At 41.3% G+C, this 17,988-nt stretch overlaps 1 protein-coding gene across 2 annotated transcripts in view; it reads right to left on the bottom strand.

Annotated features, from left to right (window-relative positions):
- Nucleotides 1–17,988, bottom strand: part of STK26 (serine/threonine kinase 26) — a 511,389-nt gene that overhangs the window by 360,417 nt on the left and 132,984 nt on the right. The gene's annotated exons all lie outside the window — the stretch shown is intronic.

Raw genomic sequence — 17,988 nt, 5'->3', positions numbered from 1 at the left:
GAAAGTCCGCGCCAAGAATGACGCAATAAAATGAAGCATTTTCAACCCCCGCGAGCCTAACAGCCCACAGGAAAAAAGTCAAATTTTAAGGTAAGAAAAAAATGATTTATTCATATGCATTATCCCAAATATGAAACTGACTGTCAAATAAGGAACGTTGAACATCCTGAATCAAGGCAAATAAATGTTTAAACACATATTTAGAACTTTATATAAAAGTGCCCAACCATAGCTTAGAGAGTCACAGAAAATAAGACTTACTTACCCCAGGACACTCATCTACATGTAGTAGAAAGCCAAACCAGTACTGAAACGAGAATCAGTAGAGGTAATGGTATATATAAGAGTATATCGTCGATCTGAAAAGGGAGGTAAGAGATGAATCTCTACGACCGATAACAGAGAACTTATGAAATAGACCCCGTAGAAGGAGATCATTGAATTCAAATAGGCAATACTCTCTTCACATCCCTCTGACATTCACTGCACGCTGAGAGGAAAACCGGGCTCCAACCTGCTGCGGAGCGCATATCAACGAAGAATTTAGCACAAACTTACTTCACCACCTCCACAGGAGGCAAAGTTTGTAAAACTGATTTGTGGGTGTGGTGAGGGGTGTATTTATAGGCATTTTGAGGTTTGGGAAACTATGCCCCTCCTGGTAGGAATGTATATCCCATACGTCACTAGCTCATGGACTCTTGCTAATATGAAAGAAAAGACTAAACCCCAGGTAAGAAAATATTAAAAAAATAACTTCCTCAAACATGATTCTCATACTGAAACTGCTAGACTGCAAAGGGAAATACACAGACCTGACTCATGGCAAATAAGTAAATACATATATTTAAAACTGTATATTAATACATAAAGCGCCAAACATAGCTGAGTGTGTCATATAATGATACATACTTAACGAAGACACCCATCCACATATAGCAGACAGCCAAACCAGTACTGAAAACTATCAGCAGAAGTAATGGTGTAAGAGTATATCGTCGATCTGAAAAGGGAGGAAGGAAATTAATGCCTACGACCGATAAGAGAACCCTTGAAAAGATTTCCCATGAGTGAAACCATAAAAAACAGGCAATACTCAATTCACATCCCTCTGACAAAAACTGTACTCAGAGGAATTGGGCTTCAGAATGCTTAGAAGTGCATATAGAAGAAATCATAAAAATCAAGAACAAAATTACTTCACCCACCTCCATGGGAGGCAAAGTTTGTAAAAATGAAGTATGTGTGGTGGGAGGTGTATAGGCATTTTGAGGTTTGGGAAACATTACCCCTCCTGGTAGGAATGTATATCCCATAAGTCACTAGCTCATGGACTCTTGCCATTTACATGAAATAAATCAACATATGCATAGAGGGATATATGTAACTTACTCCATGGAAATATCAGTGGGGGCAGAAATATTTTGTTCCAGGTTTATACTTATATATAACATTATACGACACCTTATGTAAAAAACAGAGAAAACCTGGTAGAGAGCCCTCTAAACTAAAGTAACACTCCCTCAGACACTTAGAAAATTTCCTAATGTAATCATCTTTATAGTACCAAGAAATAAGAAAATGACCTTAAGTACGCCCTGGCAGCTCCTGTATGGGTACTCTCACCCCCTTCCTGGGATTGTCGGGCACTGAAAATCAGATTAGAATCTTCTTAGGAGAAGGCTCCAACTGTTATAGCTGAAATCTAGTCAGAGACTCCAGATTGAGAGAGAAAAGCCCGGGAACACTAAGGGGGCGGAGATACATCCAGGAGTAAAGCTAGTGTCTATGCATAATGAAAAGAAACCCCACCACTTTTGGCCGTTTGTGAATATAGTGCACCAATCATAATAAGCATATAAACCCTGTCAAAATGAGTTACCCAGTCTAACCAGAGCCTGCAATACTGAACCACATCATACAATAAGCTATTGCTGGTTCTCTTAAAGGGCAAAAAACAATTTTTAAAGTGCTCAAATAATAATCCCTACAAGCGAGTTAAAGTGTCAGAGGCTCCCTAATGTTCACAATGCTAGTACAAATGTTAGAGATATGATATGGAGGAAAAATAGAGTCATGAGTGGAGCAAATAAAAAGTGGGGAGAAAGACAGGTAGGGGCTTGTCAGCACTCTTTAACGATATGTGACAGTCAGTCGTGGTCTCAGCTGTACTATATAGAAAATAACCAAGTTAAAAAAAAAAAAAGTGAGGCAAACTCTAACCAAAGACCCCCCAAAAACTCCTAAAATGATACGAAACACTGTTGGCTACTCCCCTGTATTCCCAGCTGATAACTGGAAGCGTCTGCTTCAGGTAACAGTAGCAACCTATACAGTGATAATATCAAAACAAGTTAAACGCGTTTCGGCCGCTACACAGGCCTTTTTCAATGTGTGAATGATTTTTACACAGTTTAGAATATCTAAACCTTTTAAATCCATTATTAAGACGTCTCAGCCAATTATGTGATTAATCGGGTATACATCCCTAATAAAGCCTATCATATCCATTACTGGTTCATCAGAAAGGCGTGTGACAACTATCACTCTGTATTGATTGGATCAAATCCATACTACGATTAGTAGCCAATCGGGTAACGTCTTCTGACCCTGCCTCCAAAACGAGTCTAGCTTATTTGTCGTCTCACGAGGGGGCGGGTTCAAGAATTTATGCATGGTGATCCAGCTGATTTTAATAACATGGGAGGTTACAATATTCCTAAATTAAAGAGGCATGTTATGCACTACATATATCTTTATATGTTGTGGTTATTAGTATAGTTCTACCCCCATAAAACATAATTTATGTAAGAACTTACCTGATAAATTAATTAATTTCTTTCATATTAGCAAGAGTCCATGAGCTAGTGATGTATGGGATATATATTCCTACCAGGAGGGGCAAAGTTTCCCAAACCTTAAAATGCCTATAAATACACCCCTCACCACACCCACAATTCAGTTTAACGAATAGCCAAGAAGTGGGGTGATAAGAAAGGAGAGAAAGCATAAAAAATAAGGAATTGGAATAATTGTGCTTTATACAAAAAAATCACAACCACCACAAAAAGGGTGGGCCTCATGGACTCTTGCTAATATGAAAGAAATGAATTTATCAGGTAAGTTCTTATATAAATTATGTTTTCTTTCATGTAATTAGCAAGAGTCCATGAGCTAGTGACGTATGGGATAATAAATACCCAAGATGTGGAACTTCCACGCAAGAGTCACTAGAGAGGGAGGGAAAAAATAAAGACAGCCAATTCCGCTGAAAAATTAATCCACAACCCAAATCAAAAGTTTCAATTTTTATAATGAAAAAAACTGAAATTATAAGCAGAAGAATCAAACCAAAACAGCTGCCTGAAATACTATTCTACTAAAAACTGCTTCTGGAGAAGAGAAAACATCAAAATGGTAGAATTTAGTAAAAGTATGCAAAGAAGACCAAGTCATTGCTTTGCAAATCTGATCAACAGAAGCTTCATTCTTAAAAGCCCAGGAAGTAGAAACTGACCTAGTAGAATGAGCCGTAATCCTTATTTGGAGTCGGGGATTAACCAGACTCCAAATAAGCATGATGAATCAAAAGCTTTAACCTAGATGCCAAAGAAATGGCAGAAGCCTTCTGACCTTTCCTAAAACCAGAAAAGATAACAAATAGACTAAAAGTCTTTCTGAAATCTGAGTAGCTTCAACATAATATTTCAAAACTCTTACCACATCCAAAGAATGTAAGAATCTTACCAAGAATTCTTAGGATTAGGACACAAGGAAGGGACAATAATTCCTCTACTAATGTTGTTAGAATTCACAACTTTAGGTAAAAATTTAAATGAGGACAACAAAACCACCTTATCCTGATGAAAAATCAGAAAAAGGAGACTCACCAGAAAGAGCAGATAATTCAAAAACTGTTCTAGCTGAAGAGATGTCTAAAAAGAACAATACTTTCCATGAAAGTAATTTTAATGTCCAAAGAAAGCATATGCTCAAACAGAAGAGCCTGTAAAGCCCTCAGAACCAAATTAAGACTCCAAGGAGGAGAAATTGGCTTAATGACAGGCTTGATACGCACCAAAGCCTGAACAAAAAACAATGAACAGAACGATTAGCAAATTTTCTGTGAACAGCACAGAAAAAGCAGAAATTTGTCCTTTCAAGGAACTTGCAGACAAAAACCCTTATCCAAACCATCCTGAAGAACTATAAAATCCTAGGAATTCTAAAAGAAAGCCAAGAGAATTTATAAGAAGAGCATCATGAGATGTAAATCTTCCAAACTCGATAATAAATCTTACTAGACACAGATTTACGAGCCTGCAACATAGTATTAATCACTGAGTCAGAGAAACTTCTATGACCAAGTACTAAGCGTTAAATTTCCATACCATCAAATAAATAATTTGAATTCCTGATGGAAAAAACGAATGTTAAGATAGATATAAGGTCTGGCCTTAATGGAAGTGACTAAGATTGGCAACTGGACATCCGAACAAGAACCATATACCAAAACCTGTGTGGCCATGCTGGAGCCACCAGCAGCACAAAAGATTGCTCTCTGATGATTTTGAAACTCTAAAAAGAAGAACCAGAGACTAAAAAATATAGGCAGATTGATAACTCCAAGGAAGTGTCAATGCATACACTGCTTCCGCCTGAGGATCCCCGGACCTGAATAGGCCCCTGGGAAGTTCCTTGTTTAGATGAAATGCCATCAGATCTATTTCTGGAAGCCCTCAAATCTGGAAAAACATATCTGGGTAAAGAGACCAGTCTCCCGGATGTAAAGCTTGATTAACAGAGATAATCCGCTTCCCAATTGTCTATACCTGAGAAAAAGACCACAGAAATTAGATAGGAGCTGGAATTAGCCCAAGCAAATATCCAAGATACTTCTGTCACAGCCTAAGGACTGATAGTCCCACCCTGATGATTGACATACACTACAGTTGTGACATTGTCTGTGTGAAAAACAATAAACGTCTCTTTCTTCAAAAAGAAGCCAAAAACTGAAGAACTCTGAGAAATGCACGGAGTTCCAAAATATCAAATGGTAATCTCGCCTCCTGAGATTTCCAAACCCCTTGCGCTGACAGAGATCCTCAGACAGCCTCCCAACCTAAAAGACTTGCATCTGAAGAGATAATGGTCCAGGTTAAAAGAACCTTAGAGACCCGTAGAACTAAATGATGGTGATCTTAACCACCGAATCAAAGATAGTTAAACATTAGGATTCAAAGATATAAAAAGTAATATCCTAGAATTCCTGCACCATTAATTCAGCATAAAAAACTGGAAAGGTTTCCTATGAAAATGAGCAAAGGGAATCGAATCCAATGCTGCAGCCATGACACCTAAAACTTCCATGCATATATAGCAACTGAAGGAAATAGAGACTGAAGGTTCCGACAAACAGAATCCAATAAAATTGTCACTTGTCTGTTAGAAACAAAGACATTGACACAATCTATCTGGAAACCTAAAAAAGGTGACCCTTGTGTGAGGAATCAAGGAGCTTTTGATAAAAAGATCCTCTAACCATGTCTTTAAGAAACAACAAAGTTGAATCGTATGAGATTCCGCAAAACGAAAAGACTGAGCCAGTACCACGAGACCATCCAAATAAGGAACACTGAAAACCTTGAAAAGATTCTTAGAGCTATCGCTAGACCAGAAGGAAAAGCAACAAATTGGTAATGCTTGTCAAAAAAATAGAATCTCAGAAAATGAAAATAATCTGAACAGAAAATGAAGATATGCATCTATTGTATCTATTGAAAACAAATAATGCCATCACTGACCAAAAAGGCAGAATAGACCATTCTTAAAGATGGTACACTTCAAAAAGATTTTCTATCTTTGGAACAATGAATAGTCTTGAATAAAACCCCCAAACCCTGTTCCTAAAATTGAACTGGAATACCCCAGAAAACTCCAGGTCTGAGCAGCGCTTGAGCCCCAACGGGTGACCAGCCGCGCTTCACCAGTACCCAAAACATATAGGTCTGAAACACACTTCAGGAAAGTGTTAGCCTTACTGGAATAGCTGGAATATGATAGAGAAAAAAAAAGAAAAAAAAAAAGACTTCTCACAGACTGTTTTACTCTGAATCCTATTCTGTACCCAAAATCTAAGAAGTTTGGACCGAATAGAACCAAACAAATTTCAAAAAAGTCTTAACCTGCCCCTTAACAGACAAATTGGAATAAGAACTGCACCTACATGCAAATTTGGGGAGCTGACTTTGAACAGGCTTAATTGAATGAAGAAAAAACTTCCAATTATAAACATGTTACTTGGGGAAGAATTTAGGATTCCATTCCTTGGTAAGAACAAAAAACTAATATAAGCTTAAAGTTTTAGTCTTAGAACTCAATCTTGAAGCCCAGAGTAACAGTTAAAGAATCCAATTATGAACCAAATAATTGATTATCTTGGAAAAAAAGAAATATGGAATTTAGAAATAAAATTAGCATTCCAAGATTGAAATCACAAAGTTCTTTTAGCTAAAAACATAATTTATGCTTACGTGATAAATTTATTTCTCTTGTAGTGTGTTCAGTCCACGGGTCATCCATTACTTATGGGATATATTCTCCTTCCCAACAGGAAGTTGCAAGAAGATCACCCAAGCAGAGCTGCTATATAGCTCCTCCCCTCACATGTCATATCCAGTCATTCGACCGAAACAAGACGAGAAAGGAGAAACTATAAGGTGCAGTGGTGACTGGAGTTATAATTTTAAAATTTAGAACCTGCCTGAAAACACAGGGCGGGCCGTGGACTGAACACACTACAAGAGAAATAAATTTATCAGGTAAGCATAAATTATGTTTTCTCTTGTTAAGTGTGTTCAGTCCACGGGTCATCCATTACTTATGGGATACCAATACCAAAGCTAAGTACACGGATGATGGGAGGGACAAGGCAGGAACATTAAACAGAAGGAACCACTGCCTGTAGAACCCTTCTCCCAAAACCAGCCTCCGAAGAAGCGAAAGTGTCAAATTTGTAAAATTTGGAAAAAGTTTGAAGTGAAGACCAAGTTGCAGCCTTGCAAATCTGTTCAACAGAGGCCTCATTCTTAAAGGCCCAGGTGGAAGCCACAGCTCTGGTGGAATGAGCTGTAATTCTTTCAGGAGGCTGCTGTCAGCAGTCTCATATGCTAAACGTATTATGCTACGAAGCCAAAAAGAGAGAGAGGTAGCCAAAGCCTTTTGACCTCTCCTCTGTCCAGAGTAAACGACAAACAGAGAAGAAGTTTGTCTAAAATCTTTAGTTGCCTGTAAGTAGAACTTCAGAGCACGGACCACGTCTAGATTATGCAAAAGACGTTCCTTCTTTGAAGAAGGATTAGGACATGATGGAACAACAATCTCTTGATTGATATTCCTGTTAGAAACAACCTTAGGTAAAAACCCAGGTTTAGTACGCAGAACTACCTTGTCTGAATGAAAGATCAGATAAGGAGAATCACAATGTAAGGCAGATAACTCAGAGACTCTTTGAGCCGAGGAAATAGCCATCAAAAACAAAACTTTCCAAGATAAAAGCTTAATATCAATGGAATGAAGGTGTTCAAACGGAACACCCTGAAGAACTTTAAGAACCAAGTTTAAGCTCCACGGAGGAGCAACAGCTTTAAACACAGGCTTAATTCTAGCCAAAGCCTGACAAAAGGCCTGGACGTCTGGATGCTCTGCCAGACGTTTGTGTAAAAGAATAGACAGAGCTGAAATCTGTCCCTTTAGCGAACTAGCGGATAAACCCTTTTCTAAACCCTCTTGTAGAAAAGCTAATATCCTAGGAATCCTAACCTTACTCCATGAGTAACTCTTTGATTCGCACCAATATAAATATTTACGCCATATCTTATGGTAAATTTTTCTTGTCACAGGTTTCCGAGCCTGTATCAATGTATCAATAACCGAATCCGAAAACCCACGCTTTGATAGAATCAAGCGTTCAATTTCCAGGCACACACTTCAGGAAAGTGTTAGCCTTACTGGAATAGCTGGAACAAGGAAGCTTCGCGTTCTGGCGAGATGCCATGAGATCCAGATCCGGTTCGCCCCAACGACGAATCAGTTGAGCAAATACCTCCGGGTGAAGTTCCCACTCTCCTGGATGAAAAGTCTGGCGACTTAGGAAATCCGCCTCCCAGTTCTCTACGCCTGGGATGTGAATCGCTGACAGGTGGCAAGAGTGAGACTCTGCCCAGCAAATTATCTTTGAGACTTCCAACATCGCTAGGGAACTCCTGGTTCCCCCTTGATGATTGATGTAAGCCACAGTCGTGATATTGTCCGACTGAAATCTGATGAACCTCAGCTTTGCTAACTGAGGCCAAGCTAGAAGAGCATTGAATATTGCTCTTAATTCTAGAATGTTTATTGGGAGGAGTTTCTCCTCTTGAGTCCACGATCCCTGAGCCTTCAGGGAATTCCAGACTGCTCCCCAGCCTAGAAGGCTGGCATCCGTTGTTACAATCGTCCAATCTGGCCTGCGAAAGTTCATTCCTTTGGACAGATGAACCGGTGACAACCACTAGAGAAGCGAATCTCGGGTCTCCTGGTCCAGATTTAGCAAAGGGGACAGATCTGAGTAATCCCCGTTCCATTGACTTAGCATGCATAGTTGCAGCGGTCTGAGATGCAGGCGCGCAAATGGCACTATGTCCATTGCCGCAACCATTAAGCCAATTACCTCCATGCACTGAGCTACTGATGGGCTTGGAACGGAATGAAGGACACGGCAAGCATAGAGAATCTTTGATAACCTGGACTCCGTCAGGTAAATCTTCATCTCTACAGAATCTATAAGAGTCCCTAGAAAAGGAACCCTTGTGAGTGATAACAGAACTCTTTTCCACGTTCACTTTCCACCCATGCGACCTCAGAAATGCTAGAACTATCTCTGTATGAGACTTTGCATTCTGAAAACTTGACGCTTGTATCAGAATGTCATCTAGGTACGGAGCCACCGCTATGCCTCGTGGTCTTAGTACCGCCAGAAGTGAGCCCAGAACCTTCGTAAAAATTCTCGGGGCCGTGGCTAACCCGAAGGGAAGAGCCACAAACTGGTAATGCCCGTCTAGAAAGGCAAACCTCAGGTACCGATAATGATCTTTGTGAATCGGTATATGAAGGTAAGCATCCTTTAAGTCCACCGTGGTCATATATTGACCCTCTTGGATCATGGGTAGGATGGTTCGAATGGTTTCCATCTTGAACGATGGTACCCTTAGGAATTTGTTTTGAAATCCAGAAGGTATCCCTGAGATATATTCTTTAACGTCCAGGGATCCTGCACATCTCTTGCCCAAGCCTGGGCAAAGAGAGAGTCTGCCCCCCACTAAATCCGTCTCCGGATAGGGGGTCCTGACTTCATGCTGTCTTAGGGGCGCGAGTAGGCTTTCTGGCCTGCTTGCCCTTGTTCCATGACTGGTTGCCTTTCCAACCTTGTCTGTAACGAGCAGTAGTTCCTTCCCTGTTTTGGAGCGGAGGAAGTCTATGCTGCTCCTGCCTTGAAGTTACGAAAGGCACGAAAATTAGACTGTTTGGCCTTTGGTTTGGCCCTGTCCTGAGGAAGGGCGTGGCCCTTACCTCCCGTAATGTCAGCAATAATTTCCTTCAAGCCGGGCCCGAATAAGGTCTGCCCTTTGAAAGGAATGTTAAGTAGCTTAGACTTGGAAGTTACATCCGCTGACCAGGATTTAAGCCAGAGCGCTCTGCGCGCCTGTATGGCGAATCCGGAATTTTTAGCCGTAAGTTTGGTTAGATGTAGATACTACGGCATCTGAAACAAACGCATTAGCTTGCTTAAGGGTTCTAACTTTGCTCAAGGCCTCATCCAACGGCTCTGTGCGAATCGCCTCTTCCAGAGACTCAAACCAGAATGCCGCTGCAGCCGTGACAGGCGCAATGCATGCAAGAGGCTGCAATATAAAACCCTGTTGAACAAACATTTTCTTAAGATAACCCTCTAATTTTTTATCCATTGGATCTGAGAAAGCACAGCTATCCTCCACCGGGATAGTGGTACGCTTGGCTAACGTAGAAACTGCTCCCTCCACCTTAGGGACCGTCTGCCATAAGTCTCGTGTGGCGGCGTCTATAGGGAACATTTTTCTAAATATCGGGGGAGTGGAAAAAGGCACACCGGGTCTATCCCACTCCTTACTTATAATTTCTGTAAGTCTTTTTGGTATAGGAAAAACGTCAGTACACACCGGTACCGCATAGTATCTATCCAACCTACACAATTTCTCTGGAATTGCCACCGTGTCGCAATCATTCAGAGCCGCTAATACCTCCACTAGTAACACACGGAGGTTCTCAAGCTTAAATTTAAAATTTGAGATTTCTGAATCCGGTCTCCCCGGATCAGAACCGTCACCGACAGAATGAAGCTCACCGTCCTCATGTTCTGCAAATTGTGACGCAGTATCAGACATGGCTCTCGTGTCATCAGCGCGCTCTGTCCTTAACCCAGAGCTATCGCGTTTGCCCCTTAATTCGGGCATATTATATAATACTTCTTTCATAACATTAGCCATATCATGTAAAGTGATTTGTAAGGGCCTAGATGTACTAGGTGTCTCAATCCTACGCATCTCCCGAGCGGGAGACGCAGGTACTGACACGTGAGGAGAGTTAGGCGGCATAACTTCCCCCTCGTTGTCTGGTGATAGCTTCTTTATCGGTATAGATTGACTTTTATTCAAAGCAATATCAATACAATTGGTACACATCGTTCTATTGGGCTCCACATTGGCTTTTGAACATGATGAACAAACAGTTTCCTCTGAATCAGACATGTTTAAAACAGACTTAGCAATGAAACTAACAAGCTTGGAAATCACTTTCAATAAGTTTACAAGCAATATAAAACACGCTGCAGCGCTTCAAAAATACAGATATAAATAAACAATTCTTAACAAGAAGTGTATTATTAGCAGAGGATTGCACCCATTAGCAAAAGGATGATTAACCCCTCAATACCCAAAACGGATAAAACAGATATCAATTAAGATTTAACGCTTTTAATCACAGTCAGCACACTGTCACAGATCTGCTGTGACCGATTACCTCCCTCACAAATGAAATTTGCAGACCCCTGAGCTCTCTAGAGACGTCCTGGATCAAGGAGGAAGAAGCAGGAAGACTGTGCAAGAATTTTAACTGCACAACAAGGCGCTAAAACAAGGGCCCTCCCACTCCAATCACAACAGTGGGAGCCCTGATATAACGGTTTCCATGCAGAAAAATATGTTAGCCATGTGGAAAAATAAAAAATCATGCCCAAAGCGATTTATCACCAAAGTACCTCACAAAAACGAATAACATGCCAGTAAACGTTTTATTAAAAAACAACATTTTTCAATGTCATGCAAAGCTATCACTAAGCCTGCTACCAGTCGCTACCACTGCAGAGAAGGCTTAAGTATTATTTCAGTGTTAACAGTATTTTCTCAGTCAAATTCTAGTCCCTAGAATATAACTCTACTGCGCATACATTTATCAGCCTGATACCAGTTGCTACTACTGCATTTAAGGCTGTACTTACATCATACGGTAACAGCAGTATTTTCTTAGTCAATTCCATTCACAGAAAATAAAAGTACTGCACATACCTCATTTGCGGAGGACCCCGCATGCTATTCCCAGTTTCTGAAGTTACCCCACTCCTCAGAATGTCGAGAACAGCCAGTGGATCTTAGTTACGCCTGCTAAGATCATAGAAAAAAAACGCAGGCAGTTTCTTCTTCCAAATACTGCCTGAGATAGAAAAACAGCACACTCCGGTGCCATTTAAAATAAACTTTTGATTGAAGAATAGTTAAGTAAAAACTCCAGCTCCTCTCGCGACCTCCTTTGTTGAGGGTTGCAAGAGAATGACTGGATATGACATGTGAGGGGAGGAGCTATATAGCAGCTCTGCTTGGGTGATCCTCTTGCAACTTCCTGTTGGGAAGGAGAATATATCCCATAAGTAATGGATGACCCGTGGACTGAACACACTTAACAAGAGAAATAGCTAAAGACATAGATTAAACCTCATTTGCGAAAATATCAAAAAATGACGAAATTATTAGCATGTTAATCAAGTTAAAGGACCAGTCAACACATTGTATTTGCATAATCAACAAATGCAAGATAAGACAATGCAATAGCACTTAGTCTGAACTTCAAATGAGTAGTAGATTTTTGTCCCTTTAACAATGCTAAACAAATCATAATCCGATACTTGATCATAAAGTATCCAACCAGAAAGATGAAGCAATTGCAACATCAGCCAAATAAATTACAGGTCTAAGAAAAGTACCTGAAAATAAATAATTTTCCTTAAATAAGATACAACCATCTGAAGGAAAAAAATAAATACTATTTGCTATAGGAATAATAGTATGTTTAGCAGGAGTAGAGATAGCCCCAATAAAGAAGAAAACACATCAAAATGGTAGAATTTAGTAAAAGTATGCAAAGAAGACCAAGTTGCTGCTTTGCAAATCTGATCAACAGAAGCTTCATTCCTAAACGCCCAGGAAGTAGAAACTGACCTAGTAGAATGAGCCGTAATTTTTTGAGGCGGGGATTTACCCGACTCAACATAAGCATGATGAATCAAAGACTTTAACCAAGAAGCCAAAGAAATGGCGGAGGCCTTCTGACCTTTCCTGGACCCAGAAAAGATAGACAGACTAGAAGTCTTTCTAAAATCTTTAGTAGCTTCAACATAATATTTAAAAGCTCTTACTACATCCAAAGAATGTAAAGATCTCTCCTTTGAATTCTTAGGATTAGGACACAATGAAGGAACCACAATTTCTCTACTAATGTTGTTAGAATTCACAACCTTAGGTAAAAATTTAAATGAAGTCCGCAACACTACCTTATCCTGATGAAAAATCAGAAAAGGAGATTCACAAGAAAGAGCAGATAATTCAGAAACTCTTCTAGCAGAAGAGATGGCCAAAAGGAACAGAACTTTCCAAGAAAGTAATTTAATGTCCAGAGAATGCATAGGTTCAAACGGAGGAGCTTGTAAAGCCCTCAGAACCAAATTAAGACTCTAAGGAGGAGAGATCGACTTAATGACAGGTTTGATATGAACCAAAGCCTGTACAAAACAATGAATATCAGGAAGATTAGCAATCTTTCTGTGAAAAAGAACAGAAAGAGCAGAGATTTGTCCTTTCAAAGAACTTGCAGACAAACCTTTATCCAAACCATCCTGAAGAAACTGTAAAATTCTAGGAATTCTGAAAGAATGCCAGGAGAATTTATGAGAAGAACACCAAGAAATGTAAGTCTTCCAGACTCGATAATAAATCTTCCTAGACACAGATTTACGAGCCTGTAACATAGTATTAATTACTGAGTCAGAGAAACCTCTATGACTAAGAATCAAGCGTTCAATTTCCATACCTTCAAATTTAATGATTTGAGATCCTGATGGAAAAAAGGGCCTTGAGATAGAAGGTCTGGTCTTAACGGAAGAGTCCAAGGTTGGCAACTGGCCATCCGAATGAGATCCGCATACCAAAACCTGTGAGGCCATGCTGGAGCCACCAGCAGCACAAACGAACGTTCCATTAGAATTTTGGAAATCACCTTTGGAAGAAGAACTAGAGGCGGAAAGATATAGGCAGGATGATAATTCCAAGGAAGCGACAACGCGTCCACTGCCTCCGCCTGAGGGTCCCTGGATCTGGACAGATACCTGGGAAGTTTCTTGTTTAGATGAGAGGCCATCAGATCTATTTCTGGAGGTCCCCACATTTGAACAATCTGAAGAAATACCTCTGGGTGAAGGGACCATTCGCCCGGATGTAACGTCTGGCGACTGAGATAATCCGCTTCCCAATTGTCTACACCTGGGATGTGAACCGCAGAGATTAGACAGGAGCTGGATTCCGCCCATACAAGTATCCGAGATACTTCTTTCATAGCCTGAGGACTGCGAGTCCCACCTTGATGATTGACATATGCCACGGTTGTGACATTGTCTGTCTGAAAACAAATAAACGATTCTCTCTTCAGAAGAGGCTAAAACTGAAGAGCTCTGAAAATCGCACGGAGTTCCAAAATGTTGATTGGTAATCTCGCCTCCTAAGATTCCCAAACCCCCTGCGCTGTCAGAGATCCCCATACAGCTCCCCAACCTGACAGACTCGCATCTGTTGAGATCACAGTCCAGGTTGGACGAACAAAAGAAGCCCCTTGGACTAAACGATGGTGATCTACCCACCACGTCAGAGAGTGTCGTACATTGGGATTTAAGGATATTAATTGTGATATCTTTGTATAATCCCTGCACCACTGGTTCAGCATACAATGCTGAAGAGGTCGCATGTGAAAACGAGCAAAAGGGATCGCGTCATATGCAGCAGTCATGAGACCTAGAATTTCCATGCACAAAGCTACCGAAGGGAATGATTGAGACTGAAGGTTTCGACAGGCTGAAACCAATTTCAGACGTCTCTTTTATGTTAGAGACAAGGTCATGGACACTGAATCTATTTGAAAACCCAAAAAGGTTACCTTTGTCTGAGGAATCAAACTTTTTGGTAAATTGATCCTCCAACCATGTCTTTGAAGAAACAACACAAGTTGATTCGTGTGAGATTCTGCAGAATGTAAAGACTGAGCAAATACCAAGATATCGTCCAAATAAGGAAATACCGCAATACCCTGTTCTCGGATTACAGAGAGAAGGGTACCGAGTACCTTTGAAAAGATCCTTGGAGCTGTTGCTAGGCCAAACGGAAGGGCCACAAACTGGTAATGCTTGTCTAGAAAACATAATTTATGCTTACCTGATAAATTTATTTCTCTTGTAGTGTGTTCAGTCCACGGGTCATCCATTACTTATGGGATATATTCCCTTCCCAACAGGAAGTTGTAAGATGATCACCCAAAGCAGAGCTGCTATATAGCTCCTCCCCTCACATGTCATATCCAGTCATTCGACCGAAACAAGACAAGAAAGGAGAAACCATAGGGTGCAGTGGTGACTGGAGTTTAATTAAAATTTAGATCTGCCTTAAAAAAAAAAGACAGGGCGGGCCGTGGACTGAATACACTACAAGAGAAATAAATTTATCAGGTAAGCATAAATTATGTTTTCTCTTGTTAAGTGTATTCAGTCCACGGGTCATCCATTACTTATGGGATACCAATACCAAAGCTAAAGTACACGGATGATGGGAGGGACAAGGCAGGAACTTAAACGGCAGGAACCACTGCCTGTAGAACCTCTCTCTCAAAAACAGCCTCCGAAGAAGCAAAAGTGTCAAATTTGTAAAATATTGAAAAGGTGTGAAGCGAAGACCAAGTCGCAGCCTTGCAAATCTGTTCAACAGAGGCCTCATTCTTAAAGGCCCAGGTGGAAGCCACAGCTCTAGTGGAATGAGCTGTAATTCTTTCAGGGGGCTGCTGTCCAGCAGTCTCATAGGCTAAACGTATTATGCTACGAAGCCAAAAGGAGAGAGAGGTTGCCGAAGCTTTTTGACATCTCCTCTGTCCAGAGTAAACGACAAACAGGGAAGAAGTTTGACGAAAATCTTTAGTTGCCTGCAAATAGAACTTCAGGGCACGGACTACGTCCAGATTATGCAAAAGTCGTTCCTTCTTTGAAGGAGGATTAGGACATAATGATGGAACAACAATCTCCTGATTGATATTCCTGTTAGAAACTACCTTAAGTAAAAACCCAGGTTTAGTACGCAGAACTACCTTGTCTGAATGGAAAATCAGATAAGGAGAATCACAATGTAAGGCAGATAGCTGAGACTCTTCGAGCCAAGGAAATAGCCATCAAAAACAGAACTTTCCAAGATAAAAGCTTAATATCAATAGAATGAAGGGGTTCAAACGGAACACCTTGAAGAACTTTAAGAACCAAGTTTAAGCTACACGGCGGAGCAACAGTCTTAAACACAGGTTTAATCCTAGCCAAAGCCTGACAAAAAGCCTGGACGTCTGGAACTTCTGCCAGACGTTTGTGTAAAAGAATAGACAGAGCAGAAATCTGTCCCTTTAACGAACTAGCAGATAAGCCCTTTTCTAAACCCTCTTGTAGAAAGGACAATATCTTAGGAATCCTAACCTTACTCCATGAGTAACTCTTGGATTCGCACCAATATAAATATTTACGCCATATCTTATGGTAAATTTTTCTGGTAACAGGCTTCTGTGCCTGTATTAAGGTATCAATAACAGACTCAGAGAAGCCACGCTTTGATAGAATCAAGCGTTCAATCTCCATGCAGTCAGCCTCAGACAAATTAAATTTGGATGGTTGAAAGGACCTTGTATTAGAAGGTCCTGCCTCAGAGGCAGAGACCATGGTGGACAGGACGTCATGTCCACTAGGTCTGCATACCAGGCCCTGCGTGGCCACGCAGGCGCTATCAGAATCACCGATGCTCTCTCCTGTTTGATCTTGGCAATCAGTCGAGGCAGCAGCGGAAACGGTGGAAACACATAAGCCATGTTGAAAACCCAAGGGGCTGCTAGAGCATCTATCAGCGGCGCTCCCGGGTCCCTGGACCTGGATCCGTAACAAGGAAGCTTGGCGTTCTGGCGAGACGCCATGAGATCCAGTTCTGGTTTGCCCCAACGATGAACCAGCTGAACGAACACCTCAGGATGAAGTTCCCACTCCCCCGGATGAAAAGTCTGTCGACTTAGAAAGTCCGCCTCCCAGTTCTCCACGCCTGGGATGTAAATCGCTGAAAGGTGGCAAGAGTGAGACTCTGCCCAGCGAATTATCCTTGAGACTTCTAACATCGCTAGGGAACTCCTGGTTCCCCCTTGATGGTTGATGTAAGCCACAGTCGTGATGTTGTCTGACTGAAATCTGATGAACCTCAGTGTTGCTAACTGAGGCCAAGCTAGAAGAGCATTTAATATTGCTCTTAACTCCAGAATATTTATTGGGAGGAGTTTCTCCTCCTGAGTCCACGATCCCTGAGCCTTCAGGGAGTTCCAGACTGCACCCCAACATAGAAGGCTGGCATCTGTTACAATCGTCAAATCTGGCCTGCGAAAGGTCATACCCTTTGACAGATGGACCCGAGAAAGCCACCAGAGAAGAGAATCTCTGCTCACTTGATCCAGATTTAGTAGAGGGGACAAATCTGAGTAATCCCCATTCCACTGACTTAGCATGCATAATTGCAGCGGTCTGAGATGCAGGCGCGCAAATGGCACTATGTCCATTGCCGCTACCATTAAGCTGATTACTTCCATGCACTGAGCCACTGACGGGCGTGGAATGGAATGAAGGACACGGCAAGCATTTAGAAGTTTTGATAACCTGGACTCAGTCAGGTAAATTTTCATCTCTACAGAATCTATAAGAGTCCCTAGGAAGGAGACTCTTGTGAGTGGTAATAGAGAACTCTTTTCCACGTTCACCTTCCACCCATGCGACCTCAGAAATGCCAGAACTATCTCTGTATGAGACTTGGCAATTTGAAAACTTGACGCTTGTATCGGAATGTCGTCTAGATACGGAGCCACCGCTATGCCTCGCGGTCTTAGAACCGCCAGAAGTGAGCCCAGAACCTTTGTAAAAATTCTCGGGGCCGTAGCTAACCCGAAGGGAAGAGCTACAAGCTGGTAATGCCCGTCTAGAAAGGCAAATCTTAGGTACCGATAATGATCTTTGTGAATCGGTATGTGAAGGTAGGCATCCTTTAAGTGCACTGTGGTCATGTACTGACCCTCTTGGATCATGGGTAGGATGGTTCGAATAGTTTCCATTTTGAATGATGGAACTCTTAGGAATTTGTTTAAGATCTTTAAGTCCAAGATTGGTCTGAAGGTTCCCTCTTTCTTGGGAACTACAAACAGATTTGAGTAAAATCCTTGCCCTTGTTCCGTCCGCGGAACTGGGTGGATCACCCCCATTACTAGGAGGTCTTGTACACAGCGTAGAAATGCCTCTTTCTTTATTTGGTTTGCTGATAACAT

This window comes from Bombina bombina, chromosome 1 (assembly GCF_027579735.1).
Source record: "Bombina bombina isolate aBomBom1 chromosome 1, aBomBom1.pri, whole genome shotgun sequence".
NCBI lineage: Eukaryota > Metazoa > Chordata > Amphibia > Anura > Bombinatoridae > Bombina > Bombina bombina.
This window is presented reverse-complemented; position numbering and strand designations above follow the sequence as displayed.